The sequence below is a fragment of the Calliphora vicina genome, chromosome 3 (genome assembly GCF_958450345.1).
Source record: "Calliphora vicina chromosome 3, idCalVici1.1, whole genome shotgun sequence".
Classification (NCBI taxonomy): domain Eukaryota; kingdom Metazoa; phylum Arthropoda; class Insecta; order Diptera; family Calliphoridae; genus Calliphora; species Calliphora vicina.
The window spans coordinates 96150506-96166689 of record NC_088782.1 but is presented as its reverse complement, the minus strand read 5'-3'; the positions used below and the strand labels follow the sequence as shown (position 1 = coordinate 96166689).

The following is a 16184-nucleotide window of genomic DNA, read 5'->3' as shown; positions in this document are numbered from 1 at the left end:
TTTTTTTAACATAGAATTTGAATAGGAAAAATGAGAAAAGGGAAAAAACTCCCGAGGAATTTTTTTTCATAATTGGGCTGAATATTCAAATAGACCATACTCCAGCATCGGCTTAAGTTCAAAATTTGGCCACAATTGTAAACTTTCTCCGATTAGTTTAATTCTCCATTATTTGCTGAAACCCCCAAAATTGAGCAAAACTGTCCAAACATTCCTTGTATGGCTTTGTCTGTCAGAATTTTGAAAATTCAAACTAGTCATCGCTTTGTGAGAAGAAGTTTGTCATTCCATTTGTAATTTCCACAATATAATTTTCCGACCCTATAAAGTATATATATTCTGGATCCTTATAGATAGCGGAGTCGATTAAGCCATGTCCGTCTGTCTGTCATTCTGTCTGTTGAAATCAATTTTCTGAAGACCCTAGATATCTTCGGGATCCAAATCTTCAATAATTCTGTCAGACATGCTTTCTAGAAATTTCTTATTTAAAATCGGTCCACAAATGGCTGAGATATGAGGAAAAAACCAGGACATCCTCTATTTTTTTACCTATTTTTGACCTATATCATTGTCCTATATCAAGTCATTGATATAGACAATATGGATATCTAATGATATATATTTCAAAGACCTTTGTTACGACGTATATATATAAAATATTTTTTAACCCGAATTTTTTTCACTAAAAAAACAATAAAAATTTTAAATTTAAAATAACAATTCGACAAAAATGTTTTTCCAAAAAATTATAAAAACTACTTTGGAAAAAAAATAAGTCTTGTTTACCCAAAAATATTTAAAATTTGTATTTTTTGAAGTATAATTTGGTGAAGGGTATATAAGATTCGGCATAGCCGAATATAGCTCTCTTACTTGTTGTTTTTTTTTTGTAAATTTTTATAAACGCGGTCTTTTTGTATAATAATGACATTCGCTTGCAGTCGAAGAAATGTTCTGATAACGTTGTTCGAAGAAGAACATAACATCGACAAGAATTGCCCACACGAGACAAATTAATGTGGGGACAAGTAATAATTCGCTGAGTAAACAAATTAATGGCACGTCAAGACGGGCGGTAACGACCATGTTCGAACAAGAACATGCTACTGGAGACATGACAGAAAGCATATTATCAGCAGTATTAGATCTGATAAAGGAGTATTTTAAGTTTATATATGTAACAGTTCTGTTGAAAATTCTTCTCCGTGAAAAATTTAAAAAAATATTTTCAATACTAATTTTAATTTAAGATGCTTATGAATCTCAAAATTATAAATCAGAAATATTAGTTGTTTCTATATCACTATTATTCGTATACATAATATTTTAAGTAATACATACATAATTATAAATAAATATTCATTAACTTTTAAACCATAATCCCCCTAAAATAGCCTACAACTCATTTATCAAATCTGGCAACTATGCCTAAAACACTGTTCCATATAAAATGTTATCAGAGCTTTCAGGTGTTAGAATACAAAGAGAACTAAATTTAACAAAAATAGAATAACAACTCTCTTAAAAAGCTTTGATAAGAAAGCTTTTTATTAATTGAATTTCCAATAACTCTCAAACTGTGTAATTATTCTATTGTATGGGTATGTGTGACAACGTACACACAAACCCGTATATTAATCACAGTCCCGCACTTAAACGGTCGTTAACAGTTTAAAATGATATAAATGGCAGTTAATTTGAAAATGAAAACAACAATGCTTTATGTCAAGTGGAGGGGCTAATTTATTTAATTAATGTAATGTAATTTAATGAAATCTAAACTGTACAAATAAAGCGGGAATAGTGTTAAATAATTGTACATATATTTTTGGGGTTTATAATATGATTTATTTAATTAATTTTTCAGTTTTATTAAACTAAATGATAAACAATTTAATGGGGCCATCTTATATCTATACACAATTTATTGCAGTATAATATAATAGAATTTTTCACATTTATTTCTTTTTTTTTTGTTATTAAATTTTAATTTAATCAGGAAATAAATCATTTTCATACAATTGCAATTCAGTTTCTTTTGACATCATGAGAGTTGTATTCACAGTTACTGCAGCTGTATGTAGAAGTATGTCAATACGTCTTGTAAACATTGTTAAGTTTTAAAAATTTATTTAAATAAAAATTATCAATAATATTATGGGAAAATATTTGTTGTGCATTCGTATGAAATGTTTATGTGTTTTAAGATTAGTTAATCTTTGTTTCTTTAATAAATTAGAGCAATATTGAAGTCATTTAAAATTGTGTGTTTTTATTTAAACTTTATCCGTTATAAAATTGGGTAAATATTATTGTGGCGCTTATTTTAATTATGTATACGGTGTTTATTAAGAGATTTGAGGAAGGGATTGTTTTGTTTTATTCTTAGATGTGACATCTATTTTTAGAAATATCTAACAGCTTTTAACCACTTTATTGATTAATCTGCTGTGTTACACTTATATTAAATGACCTTTTAAATGTAGACAAAATAGAAAACTTTATACATACATTTAGAATATGGTTTCTAACCGCAAACTTTTTAATGGGAATATGTTTTTAGAAATTACCAGTTTATTTCAGAAAACAAAATTGTTCAGCCAGAACAAACAAATTCGGTCATTTCGACTGAATCCTTTGATTAGCAATAAACTCGGTTTTTACAACCAAAACTATTTTCTTTGTGTGACAAAACAGGAAAATGCTTATTTAACTAAAACATAAAAATGCTAATTTAAATATTAAGTTCTTAAAGGAATTATTAGAGACAGTAGAGCACATATTAGAGACAGTAGAGCACATATTGTGCAACTGTCCGAGGTTACAGAATCACAGACTTAGATGGCTAGGAAATAGATTTCTGGACGAACTTGGTAGTGTTGCTGGCTGCGAACTGAGCAACATACTAGGTTTCATTAAGGGAATAGGTGGCTATTTAAGGGACGTTCTACGGCGACTCCGAATCCGGGATAAGATTTCTCTCTCTCTCTTTCTCTATTTTTAATATACGGCTTTGGACTCTTCTTACATTCTTAATCTATCCTCACTATCTTTATCTTTTTGAAGGGAATCACAATGGACCTCAAGGACTCCGAGTGGAAGTGCACATAGTGTTCAACCCTTCCAAACCTAACCTAACCTAAAGGAATTATTAAGATGCTTTATATCAAAACTTCTAAGGATATTCATATTTAGAGAAAATAATAACAATAATACTAGTTTAAATTTGTTTATAAACATTCGGATTTGAAAGAGTTCTCTACAGAATTTTAGATTTTTTCAATATTTCCGGATAATGAAAAAAGTCTGTGAAACTAGAAACACCAATTTAGAACATTATAAATAAGTTCGCCATCTAAAAATTTATGCAAGATATGGATCAAAAAGAAAACACAGATTTTATTTGGATTCTTCTAACTTCAAATACGGCAATTTTGACCATCAACCAAGCCATTAGGTTAAAATGCAGCTGCCTAACTTTTATTATTATTTTTGAAATATTGTTCCACAATGAAAACGCGTTGTTCTCTCGGTTAATGCTCGATTTTTATTGTCCGCACATGTCTCATGTGGACAACTCCTGTTGATGTTACGTTGCAACGCTCGTGGGGTCAATCGCAAAAAATTGGTAATAAATCTGATAATAAAAAAACTATTGATCCGATTCCAACATGATGTAGAGGTGGACATGAGCTTTAAGAAAATTAAATTTGTGAGCACCCTGTGGGAATACAAGGTGAGATACAGGGTTCCAAAATCGACCATCTCAGGTTAGGAAAACTTTGTACAAGCTTGTAGCTTGTACAAATATGGACAGATTTCAATGAATTAAACAATAAAGCAAGTGCGAAGGTAAAGTGTGAAGATGAATATCGATATGTTTTCCCCACACAGAAGAATATCAACAAATTTGTGTCCGTATTTAGCCCGACGTTTTGTACGTATGCACACAAAACGATAGCTCGACAAGAGTAACTGCGCAAATAGTGACAAATTTATATTTTGCGTGAATTTTGTAAACAGTGCAATATATCAATACTCGTATAATGGAAAATTTCCATTCAATTAATTTTAAAGAGGGATGCACGAGTATCACACTGCTTTTATTATTATTGAAAGATCGAAAATAAATGTTCTGTTTTGTCTTTTTTTCACTAGAACTAAAAACAATTTGAAAGTAAATGTACGTATGCAAAAATAATAAATTATTTCATTCTTTCAACGTGTGAAAACACCTGTTAATTACAAAAATAAACAATAAATTCAATTGTAATTAGTCAAACGTGAATATAAAATACTCTATATATGCAAAACCTAATTAATTTGGAAATCAATGAGTCAATATAAAAATTCAGTGAAAAAAGTGGCAGATTTTGATTTTTAACGAGAAATATTATTTGTGGCCAATCAAATGATTAGTCGGTTGTACTCGTACAAATAAAATTATTTGGTTCTAGCAATAGAAAGTTAGTTGATAAAGAAGAAACAATTGAAATTAACTAATTTTTGTCACCCTTCTAAAATTTTACAGATTCCAACAAAAATTTTAAACATGCACTTAGCACATTTGTACTCTAAATTAACAAAATACTTTTATAATTTATGGAAAAAAAATAAAATTATTGATTTGTGGTATTTATTATCTTCTTAAATTTGTTATGGTTTATCATACAAATCGAAGTTCAAATAATAAGTACAAACTAATCATTCTTTAATTAGGGCCGCTTGAAAAAGCATAATAACAAATAAAGACTTTAAGTTAAATTAATTACTTGCAAATACTGCTATTTTGAAAATTTTGTATAAAAGTAGCAACAAATATTCCTTTCAAACACTCGGTATCTGCCTGACCGCCCTCAACAAAACAAAAATCAATCAAATTCCATTCAAAATTTAACAAAAACAAAATTGAATTGAAAATTTATACTTAATTTCTTTAGATGCAAGATAATGTTAAACAATAATAAAATATATAAGTATTTATTCGTACGTAAATAACAACTGTTAGAACATCATTAGGAATATAATCAGTGATGTATTTTAAAGCATTAAATATTTATTGATTGATTAAAACAGTAATAAAAAAAATACTAATAATCAAGGTCATATTTTGATAATAATTGTACATATAGAAATGTTTGTTCATTTCAATGAACTAGTTCTAATCAGGGTTATATTTAAATTAAATAAATAACAAAGTTAAGTGCAATTTTTTGCAAAAAAAAATCTGACTACATTTTTCTGAGTGAAATTTAAACTGAAAATATTTAATTTTTCATACAAAATCGTATATTCTGTACTAAATTTAAGATATTTGGAAAACCTGTTCAATAGTACCTAATCATTATTCGAAATAAGTCAAAATTTTTGAAAGATTTCAAATATTAATAAATTTAAATTAAATTTTTGCCAATTTTTTAATATTTTTCTTTATTTATTAAGCTGTTCTGTATTTATTATGATCCATCTTGAAAATAACTTAGAATTTCCCAAAAACCGAAAAAGTTTTAAAAAATCGGTTTAGGGCCTTGAAAATCCGCGGTTTCGATTAAAACCGAACACGAAACTCTAAAATAACTTAAATATGATACTTTATATGTTCAGATTCAATGGCGATTCAGGGCAGTAAAAAGGAAAATTTTTTCACAGAAAAGAAAGGCGTAGTTTCAGTGCAACCTGAGCTTTAAATTAATTATGTAATTCAATGTATTCTGTATTCAGTATTTAAAAATGTCCACAATTCATTCCATATAACCATTCCCAATTAATCTATTTCTTTAGTTTCATTCAAAGGCTTTTTGAATAGAATTCATTCATAGTTGAATTAATTCACAATAAAATTCATTCAACCTTTGAATGTTTAAATTTTTGCTAATACAAATCGATTGAAAATATTTTCAATTCAAATTCGTTTTGATTAGATTTTAATCATTTACAAAATTAATTGAAAAAAATTATCTAAAGAATATCTGTAATAGATTTGATGTGAACAAAAATTGAATCATTAATATTTTATTAAGCTATTTTGTAATGGATTCGAATTAAAGAAAACTTGAATGATTCAATAAGGAATTAATTCTATAAAGAATGAATTTTCAAAGGAATGAATTCTTTAATATATTGGTTAAAAGATAAAATTAAATTTGATATTGAAAATGGAATTCAGAACTAATTGATTTGTTCTGAATTTGTAGAACTATTGTAAAATCGGACGACATACAACTCATATAATAAGTTGTAAATTGTACAAGTGTTATTAAACATTGTTGTTTTTATTTTTCTTTATGGTTCTTATCATCATATTTATGAGAATTACTGCAAATTTGTGTTATAAAATTATGATTAAATAGTAAATATTTGAGACAATATGTAGAACTTTGAGATAAAATATAAATATATTTAGTACACAGAGAAAACAGCAAACAACTTTGTTGCCAATAGAATTATTTCGGTTGTAGAAACATAAAGTCAGTTGTCATGACATATTTTGGTAGCCACAATTAAAATGTTGCTGTCACAACTGAAAAATTTGGTCATTACCCTATGTCAATACCTGGTATAGTATCCATTTATTCGTTAGGACAAAATTGTTAGGACGGGTAACTTATCAAAATTTTAAACATAAAGTTAAGCTAAATCAATATTTAAATATTTTTTTTGTTTTAAAAAATTAAATTTAAACATTACTTATATTATGCCTTAACTATATTTAACTCAGACAACTTTGTCTTGGCAGCAATCGTCATTAAATGTTATGATAAATATTTGTCAAGTATAGACAGGAGGTAAATACTGACGCATTTGATTGTCAACAAATTCGGTTGACACAACGAAACAGTTTTCACTAAACTGGTTACAAATATTGTGTTTAATCCAGTACTAATCAGATTTATCGGTTTGAGTCAGAATTAATAAGAACAATAATAAAATGTAAAATAGTTTCTATAAAACTCCATATTCTAGAGTGAATATTAGAATTATTTTTAGATCATTAGTCACACAAAGTATATTTAAAAAATTAACAGTAATCAAGTAAAATAAAGAAAATACTGTTAGACAACCCAATAATAAACGGAGTATTCGAGAAAAATACTATCTAGTTGGAATCGAGTAATGAGAAGTATCTGAATATATTTAATTCCTAGCATAAACAGATTCCAATACAAAATATTAAACATATTTGCCATACTATCAATAAATTTACAAGAGATAACAACCTTGAATTTTTGATTATATAACTGGCATATTAAATTTTAAAGAATATAATAACTCCGATTTCATTGGAATTTTTAAAGGATATAAGAAATATTTTATACTTACAGATTTTTAAGCAGGAACTAATTTCTGTTTTTACAGTAGTATTATGTCTGCAAGAAAAAAAATAAAAATTTAATTAATAAAATTCTATGATAAATTATAATTAAAACTTTTAAATAAAACATTATTTAATATTGACACGAAAAATTTAAACTGGACTCAATTTTAAAAATGTTACAAAATTTAAATGAAATCCAGGCTCCAATCTGAAATAATAATAACAGCTTTAATCACATTTCTTTAATCTTTAATTTATATTAGCTTAAAGGTTATTCTTAGAATTTTAAGTAGAATCTATATATATATATATATATATATATATATATATATATATTGTATTTTACAAAAAATCGTGTAATTACTTTAGCCTGATATGTATGTCTGGCGATAAGACTAATTAATGCAGTTCAACTAATGACAGGCCACTAATTTTCTTATCAAGAGCTCTAACATTCAAAGACGATGCAAAGGGATCATTCGAGAAAATTAAATATTTAATTCACATTAAGAAAAATCAGAGACGTGTAAGAAACTTTAACATTTTCAAAACTTTTTGCAGCTTGCTAATAATTTTATAAGGTTCCTAACAATGGCGGCACAAAATTTATAATTTTTTGTTATTTTATTCCAATTCATGTTATTTTTGCTTCAAAATTAATTCGTTTAATATAATAATTATTTTAAATTACGTTTTTACGTTCTTTATTTTTGAAAAAAAAATAGTAAAAACATTTAGCGTGCATAAAACTCGCGATTAAATTTTTTTGTTCGAGAACTTGAGTTATCAATAACATTCATATTTTAATGTTAACGATTAAATTAAAACGCTTAACTCAGTTTTTATTTACTAAATTTATCATCAGGATTACCACTAAGGTGCTCAATAATTTCAATTCAAATACTATCGTTAAATTGCTTTTTGAGGCAGGAGATGAGCCAGTTAAGGGCACGTCCAAATTTCATTAATATAACTCGAATCCTTCACGAGCTACCGAATTATTTTGAAAATAAAAAAGTTTCTAAACTACTGTACAAAGGCATTTATACTTCTGATGTCCTCTCCAGGTCGTGCATAAAGACTCCGGACAGTGGTATAACGTCTCCTCCTCTTCCTCGTTGTGACAACTTCTACAGAAATCGATAATTCAATAACCTGTGATCACCGCTATTGTATTCTGTAGCTGAATCCGTGGAATGTTCGTCATAACAATATATCGGCGACAATGATATTCAGGCCATATTACCCTAGCCATAAAAATCATTTATTTATAATTGGTCAATTCACAAGGTCTCTTATCATGTCATATTGTCATAATGTCCTAATATTTCACAATGGTTTTTATTGCTTTTCAAGTAAAAAATGTACTAAAATAATACTACTCTGTATGTTTATGCTATGTTTATTGTGTTTCGTAACCAACCAGTAGAGACCTTCGCCGACTGCCTAAGTGTCGGTTAAGCCGAGCTGCCGAGTCGAGATATATTAAGACATTATGACAATATGACTGATAAGAGACCTTGTGAATTGACCAAATATATTAAAAATAACCAAATACACAGTTTTACCTTAGCGCCATGGGCTTCACGATCTCTTACGCTTCGGGTTATCGTAAAGGATCCGTTTTTCGTTGAAAGTAATGATTCCGTGCAAAAACGATTTTCTTTTATAGCGTTCAAGCATTATTTCGGACATGCAACATCGTCTTTCAAGGTATCTCGGCTTCAATTCGAATCTTGCTGCTTGAGCTCCCAATGATTTTGCAAGCTCTTGTTGAGTTTTACAACAATCTTCATGGAGTAATGCCTCCAATACTTGGTATTTTGGCTGGCCTGGGCGATCTTTGTCTTCAGTGTTAAAATCATTACTTTTGAACCGAACAAACCATCTCTGGCACGTTGAAACCGATGGTGAGCAATCGGTGTGCTTCAGCGGCACTTTCCGCATAAGACGCATTGTTGGAACAAAATTCGATATTTTCGAAGCAACAGACATGCACCACGACTGAAAACCCAAAAACCCCTGAAACTTTTTTTCAAGATGAATTGAATAGAAGAAAACACTAAAATATTATTATGTGTAAGAAATTAAATGAAAACATAACGCCTCTCGCGATTCTAAAATTTTCGCATATTTCTACATGTACCTCAAAATGACTTCCGTTTTATGTCACGTACGATATACCCTTATTTCGCTCGATATTTTTTACAACAATGTTTCGACAGAACTTTTTATTATTTTCAAATATAGTATCCTCTGAATGGAACATAAAGACCAAATTATTTTTCAGATACTCTTATTTTTGCAAAATCTATTCCACTCTATAGGCTTACAAATGTCACGTACGATGATATGGAATTGCCCATATAAGATATTTATCGTCATCTATTGTAAATGCCGCATTTTTAAGTCATACACCCAATATACATATTTCAGAGTAAATATCATTTACTGTAGATAAGGAGTGCAATATACTTCATTAAAAATCTATTTTCAGCATTATAGTGGATCCGTTTCTTTATCAATGAAGTATTTAAAACAATCCTTTTGTATTTATTTATAAATACACGCATTATGGAATATTTTAAAGACTGTTTAATAAAATAAATCTTCCAGAAACATTGGTTGCATTTGCTTGATCTCTTGATTTGGATTTTGCATTTAAATGACATGAGATTTATTTAATTGACGTTTATAAAAAAAAAACTGTCCGATAAGAGTGATTACCGGCTAACGTAACCGATAACAAATTATGTACGTAAGAACATAAGTATTTCAGCTAATGGCAAATTGTTTAATAAATAAATTAAAACTATAATTTGTTTACACTTGATAACACGATTTATTAAGAATTTCTAATCTACTATATAAACTGCCTGACATACAAACCGTGCATGCACATAAATATTTGTGTTTTTGTGACATGAAAAAAGTGAAATTGATAGAAGGAAAAATACAAAAAAAAGACATCATATGAACAACAAATAACAATTTGTTAATTTAAATAAATTAGATTTCAGAATTTAATTAATTTAAATATTTTGCTTTTTATAGATGTCAAAATGTGGCAAATAAACTATTGATTGCATTTGGTACAAAGTTGAATATTTGACGTCAATTACGATTAAAACGAAACGAAATATTTACATACATATGTATGTATCGTCAATGTAAAATTATTGTAAACAATTTGATTTGTTTTTTTTTTTTTGTAACGGCCAGTGATAGACGTGCCTTCTTTTCCATACGTGTCAATTTGTATGTTATTTGATGTCATTTTATTACAAATTGTTGACGCCACTTTGGAAGCAGAGATGACATTTATTGTACATTTAAATTTAAAGTGCAAAATTTAAGAAATTATATTACTAACCCAAATGAAAGAGTAATTTTTATACCCTTCACCTTCGTGAGAAGGAGTCGATTAAACCATGTCTGTCCGTCTGTCTGTTGAAATCAATTTTCTAAAGACCCCGGATATCTTCGGGATCCAAATCTTCAATAATTCTGTCAGACATGCTTTCGAAAGGTGTCCTATTTAAAATCAGCAAAATCGGTCCACAAATGGCTGAGATATGAGAAAACAATCAGGACAATCAGGACAATGATAGATATTTCAAAGACCTTTGCAACGACGTATATAAGACCATAGTAAGTTGGACCTACAATAGGTCAAAATCGGAAAAAATATTTTTTAACCCGAATTTTTTTTTCACCAAAAAAAAAATAAATTGTTTAAAATTTAAAAAAAAATTTTTTAAAAATTTAAAAAAAAAAAATTTTAATAATTCGAAAAACAGAAATTTTCCAAAAAATTAAAAAAACAACTTTGGAAAAAAATAAAAATTTTGTTTACCTAAAAATATTTAAAATTTGTATTTTGCGGTATAATTTGGTGAAGGGTATATAAGATTCGGCACAGCCGAATATAGCTCTCTTACTTGTTTTAAATAAAATTTAAAAAATACTCTATGGGGAAGGGAACCTGTCCTGACACGGGACTTGCTCGTTTTAAGCAATTGACACAAATTTTCCACATGGTGGTAGTAACTTTCTTTATTGGATAGAAATTGAGAGGAGATATGCTTTTAAATGGAGCAGATATTGAAAAATGGACAATAGTACTGAATTTTTTTAAAGTTAAAAATTATAACCCCTACAAATTCTACAAGTTCTTAACAAAAAAGTTTTTATTCTACTAAAATGTAGCCGTTGCCCATCTGTCTTTTCACCATTTATGTTATTTAATTTTCAAAATATATAAAAAAATACATTTCAATGATTGCGTACACAAAAATGTACCATTTTAGTACTACTTGGAATTACCATCTCTGTTGCAGCATATAAGTTGTTTAGTGAGCACTTTATTTTTCCAACAAGTTCAAGATCGATAGGCCTTTCTCCGTTTAATTGTGGCACTGATTGATTTTAATTAATTTTAAATTGATTTATTTATAAAAAAGGGGCGTTTCCTCCACAACGAAAAGGCATTTCATAATTTTAAATTCAAAACAATTCAATTGTTGCAAAACTTTATTAATTGTTGAGGAAAAATTATGTATTGAATTTATATGAAAACATTGCATTTTATTTCTGGAATCACTTTAAGTTGCATGGACAAAAGAAATTTTTTATGAAAATAATAAATTATTTAAAAGCATAATAAATACATTTGTTGCGGTTATTTTTAAGAAAAATCAATATTGATATTGATTGAAATACCACAGCTATTCTTGAATTCTTTAATTTAAAGATGAAAAATGTTCTATATTTTGTTTGTTATCAAAATGAAAACAATCAAAGTCTCAGCACATCTTATTAATGACGCCAAAAGTCAAAACGTGGAATAATTTATTTAAAAATAACATTTGTTTTTCTATTAAATTTAATAAATAAATAGGTTTACGGAGGTCGGAACAACATTATATTTTAATAAAATATAAAACTGAAAGCTTTTGGTTAATTTTAAACTTTATCAAAGCTTTTTAGGTTGATTGTTTTTTTTTAAATATTAGCCAATCCTTAATTAATTACAAAACATATTTAATGATGACCAAATGTATGGATTTCAAATATTGTTCAGATTTCTCACTTTCATATACATTCAGGACTTTCATACATTATAAAAGCATAAATAAAAGCATAAGTCTGTAAAAAATTATGGTATACATACAAAATTCATGATAAATAACTTTTATATAGACACAAATCACACGACCTAATTTCATGGTGATCAGTCCATAATTGGATTTGTAATCCAGTTATTGAGCAAAAAAGGTGAAAAATTGGTTAAAAAATTAAAAAAATGGGCATTTTGGCGATTTTTAAGGCACTGGATGCATCTTTTTCGGGTAGGTATGTTCCGTACTTTTTTTTTACTATTCAATATCTACAACTTTGCTTCAGCCACAAAAGAGATATTCCGTACGGTATACGAGAATAACCGTGCTAAAATATAGAAAAAGTGATAAAAATCCACCTTGAGGAAAAAAATTCGTATGACCATTAAATTAATACGGCAGCCAACTAATGATGCAGAAGTTCTTATTTTTGGGGCTACTTTCACGTGCAATTGTCAGAATTGAGTCCCAAAATCATGTGTTGTACTGTGTTATATTTTCTTTGTGTCAATAATTTATACCGAATACTTTTCATTATTGAATTATATTTTTATTGTGTCTTTAAAGGTATTTACAGACGACAATACTGAGTATTAATATTTGTCAAAAACTTATGTATGTATCATAACACAATTTCATATTTTAAATTTGAAAAGTATTAATACACAGTATTGTCGTCTGTAAATACCTTAATACATACCGAAGACTTTCATAGTGACCCTTAGCATTAGATTAATTAAAAATATTTATCTAAACAAATTCTGTTAAACATTAGTTATAAATTATGAGATGTTTATACTATTTCCTTTAGCACAGTAATATAAAACAATCAGAAATATAACAAAAACAGTAAACTTGTTTTTATAATTTTTGATTAAATATTGTTAATATAATACAGCACGTTTTAGATGACTTATTGGAATATACGCGAACAATTATTTAGACATCCAAACAATTTAAAAAAAAAATCTGAGCTAGATCTGAGCCTGATGCTATTAAAGTTGTGTACGTAAAGTATAATAGTCTAATTATACTTTACGTACATACATATGCATTTAAAGATCTGGTTTCCTGGTTTGTGGTTGGTGGGAAATCTAACGTCTTTGTAGCTCAAATGCATCTTAAGCTTTTTATTATGAAAAGATCCGTGTAAACTTGGAACTGTTTAAAATTGTCATAAAACCGATGCCAGTATGCTATTAGTACTAAAGTGGGAAACAATTAAAAATTTATTCCAGAAATTGGGAAATTATTAATTAACCTGTTCCATTGAGATATCTAATAAGGTCAAATAATCTAGATCATTTGGTATATATACCTAAGCTTTCTTTATAGCAAAAAAATATAAAAAGGGACTATTTAAAAAAAAAAAGTCAAAAAAGTTTTTGATTTTGCCAAAAAAAAATTCAAAAATTGTATATCTTGAGTTACAAAAAATTTATTTGATATTTATTCCACTCGCATCCCACTAAGCGACCAAATAGGACTTAAAGAAAAACAACTAAGCTATCTTTTGAGCAAAAAAAAATTTTTGAAAAAAGTTCGATTTTGCAAAAAAAAAGTCAATAATTGAGTATGTCTTGATTTACAAAATATTTATTTTTATAGATATCCCACTCGCATCTCACTAAGCAACCAAAAGAGTCTTCAAGGAAAATATCTAAGCTTTCTTTTGAGTAAAAAAAAATTTAAAAAAGGGCCCATATTGGAAAAAAATTTCGATTTTGCAAAAAGATTTAAAAAATTGTATGTCTTGAGTTACAAAATATTTAATTTGATAGATATCCCACTCGCATCCCACTAAGCGACCAAATAGGTCTTCAAGGAAAATATCTAAGCTTTCTTTAAAGACAAAAAGGGTCCATTTTGAAAAAAAATTTAAAAAAGTTTTTGATTTCGGAAAAAAAATATTAAAATATTTTTTTTTTAAATATTTTGTTCGAAAGATTGAAGAAAAAGTTATCTAAACTTTTTTGGACAGATTTTGTTAAGAACAATAGGTAATAAGTTACTTGAATGAGAAAAAACACATGTTTGGCCAAAATGCCAAATTTTGACCCCCTCTAACTCAGAGAGTTCTCGACCGATCTTGTTGAAAAATTGTGTCTGAATTACTATCCAATAGACCTTGGTGCAAATTTCATTCCGATCGGAAGACATCGATTTCAAAAGTTGGTTCACTTGACATGAAATGTCCCATATACATATCCAAAAATCTATGTCATTCCTCCTATTAGCGGTACCAGCAGTTTTCGGAAGTTTTTGGAACAAATTTCTAGACTTTTACTTGGATAGGAAAAATTTTATGCGATAAAATCTATTTATATTGTATGGACAGTAAGCGTTGGGCGTGGTCGATTTTGATAACAGTTTATTTTTTTCTTAGTTTGGTCCATTCTCGGTGCCAAATTTCAGCGCTCTACGACCACTCCTTATAATTTTTGCAAAAAAATTTATGAAGCCATCCCTCTGTGCATTGTTTCAATTTTAATATCGGAAAGACATTCAATGTGGATTCTGCTCTGGCTAGTTCGTCCGCCAATTATGGAATTGATAAACAGTATAAACTGGACAACTTTTCAGATAGAAGTAAGTAGTGTACGATTTAAGTGACTGAAGTACAGCCTTAATGTCGTCAAAAATACCAAAGCTCACTTGATTCGAATGGCTGTGCCATTTTAATTAAAAATTAAACAAGAAATTTGAAATTTAAACTCGTTTTAATTGCTCACAAATTCTTGTTATATTATAAATATAAAGTACATTATGACCACTTTATGTACTTTAATTTCTAAATATTTCTTTAATTAACAAAATCTAGCAATACAACTACAATTCCTTTAGTGAAGTGGTGTTTTTAAACAAATTGAATTCAATTATTGTCTTCCTAAAATAAATGTTTGATTAGAGTTAAATTAAATCAACACATAACCAAATATTCGCAAACTAAATTTTGAAAATATTTATTTTTTTTATTGCTTTTTATTACTGCAGCACTTGTCGTTTATGAAATTTGATATTGACCTCAAAACAATGAACCGAGAATACCGAAAATTAAAATAAATGAAAGTAAAAAAAGAAAAAAAAAAACCTTTAAATGAACGAATTGTACCAAATGTACTTACTATAAGTACTTATTTACGAGTACGAATATGTTTTGTCGTCCTATACAAATAAATTTTTTTGTTAAATGATTATTTAATAAATGAATTTATTGCGTGTTAATTTCAAAACAATTCTCGTTTTCGTTTTTTTTTATTAAACATGTTTATCTCATCTCATCGCAACTCCTCACATTCATTTTAATTATTTTTAATATAAATTGATTTCAATACTGCTAGAACTCCTGCGGAAGTTTTTTGTTTCAGCATCTACTTGTTAAATTTCATATGAAATGAGTGATTACTTTTAAACAGAATAAAATCTGATGATAAAAACAAGACATTAAATTAAATCCATTAAACCGCAAATGTTATTTAATGAACAATGAAGTTTTTTTTGTTTAAGAAAACTGAAGTTCAAGCATTTTTTATTCACATACTTTTTATTTAAAATCAAGTTGATGGCCGTACATTTATACAGGGTTGTCTTTGAATATTGTGTGTCAGTTGTTGTTTAGATTTTGTATAAAAATTTTAACCTTAAAGTAAAAGAGGTAAATTAATTTAGGTTTGAAGTGAGAATTACTTAATTAAGCCCGCTTTATTATATTTTAAAGAGATTTTATTTTATAAAATCTATTTTAT

At 27.7% G+C, this 16184-nt stretch overlaps 1 protein-coding gene across 1 annotated transcript in view; it reads right to left on the bottom strand.

The window, feature by feature from the left end:
- Window positions 1-16184, bottom strand: part of nebu (nebulosa) — an 80552-nt gene that overhangs the window by 37039 nt on the left and 27329 nt on the right. Inside the window, exon 2 of the mRNA XM_065506524.1 lies at window positions 7324-7370. The gene's annotated coding sequence lies outside the window, so the exon portion shown is untranslated. The remainder of the gene's footprint in view (window positions 1-7323; window positions 7371-16184) is intronic.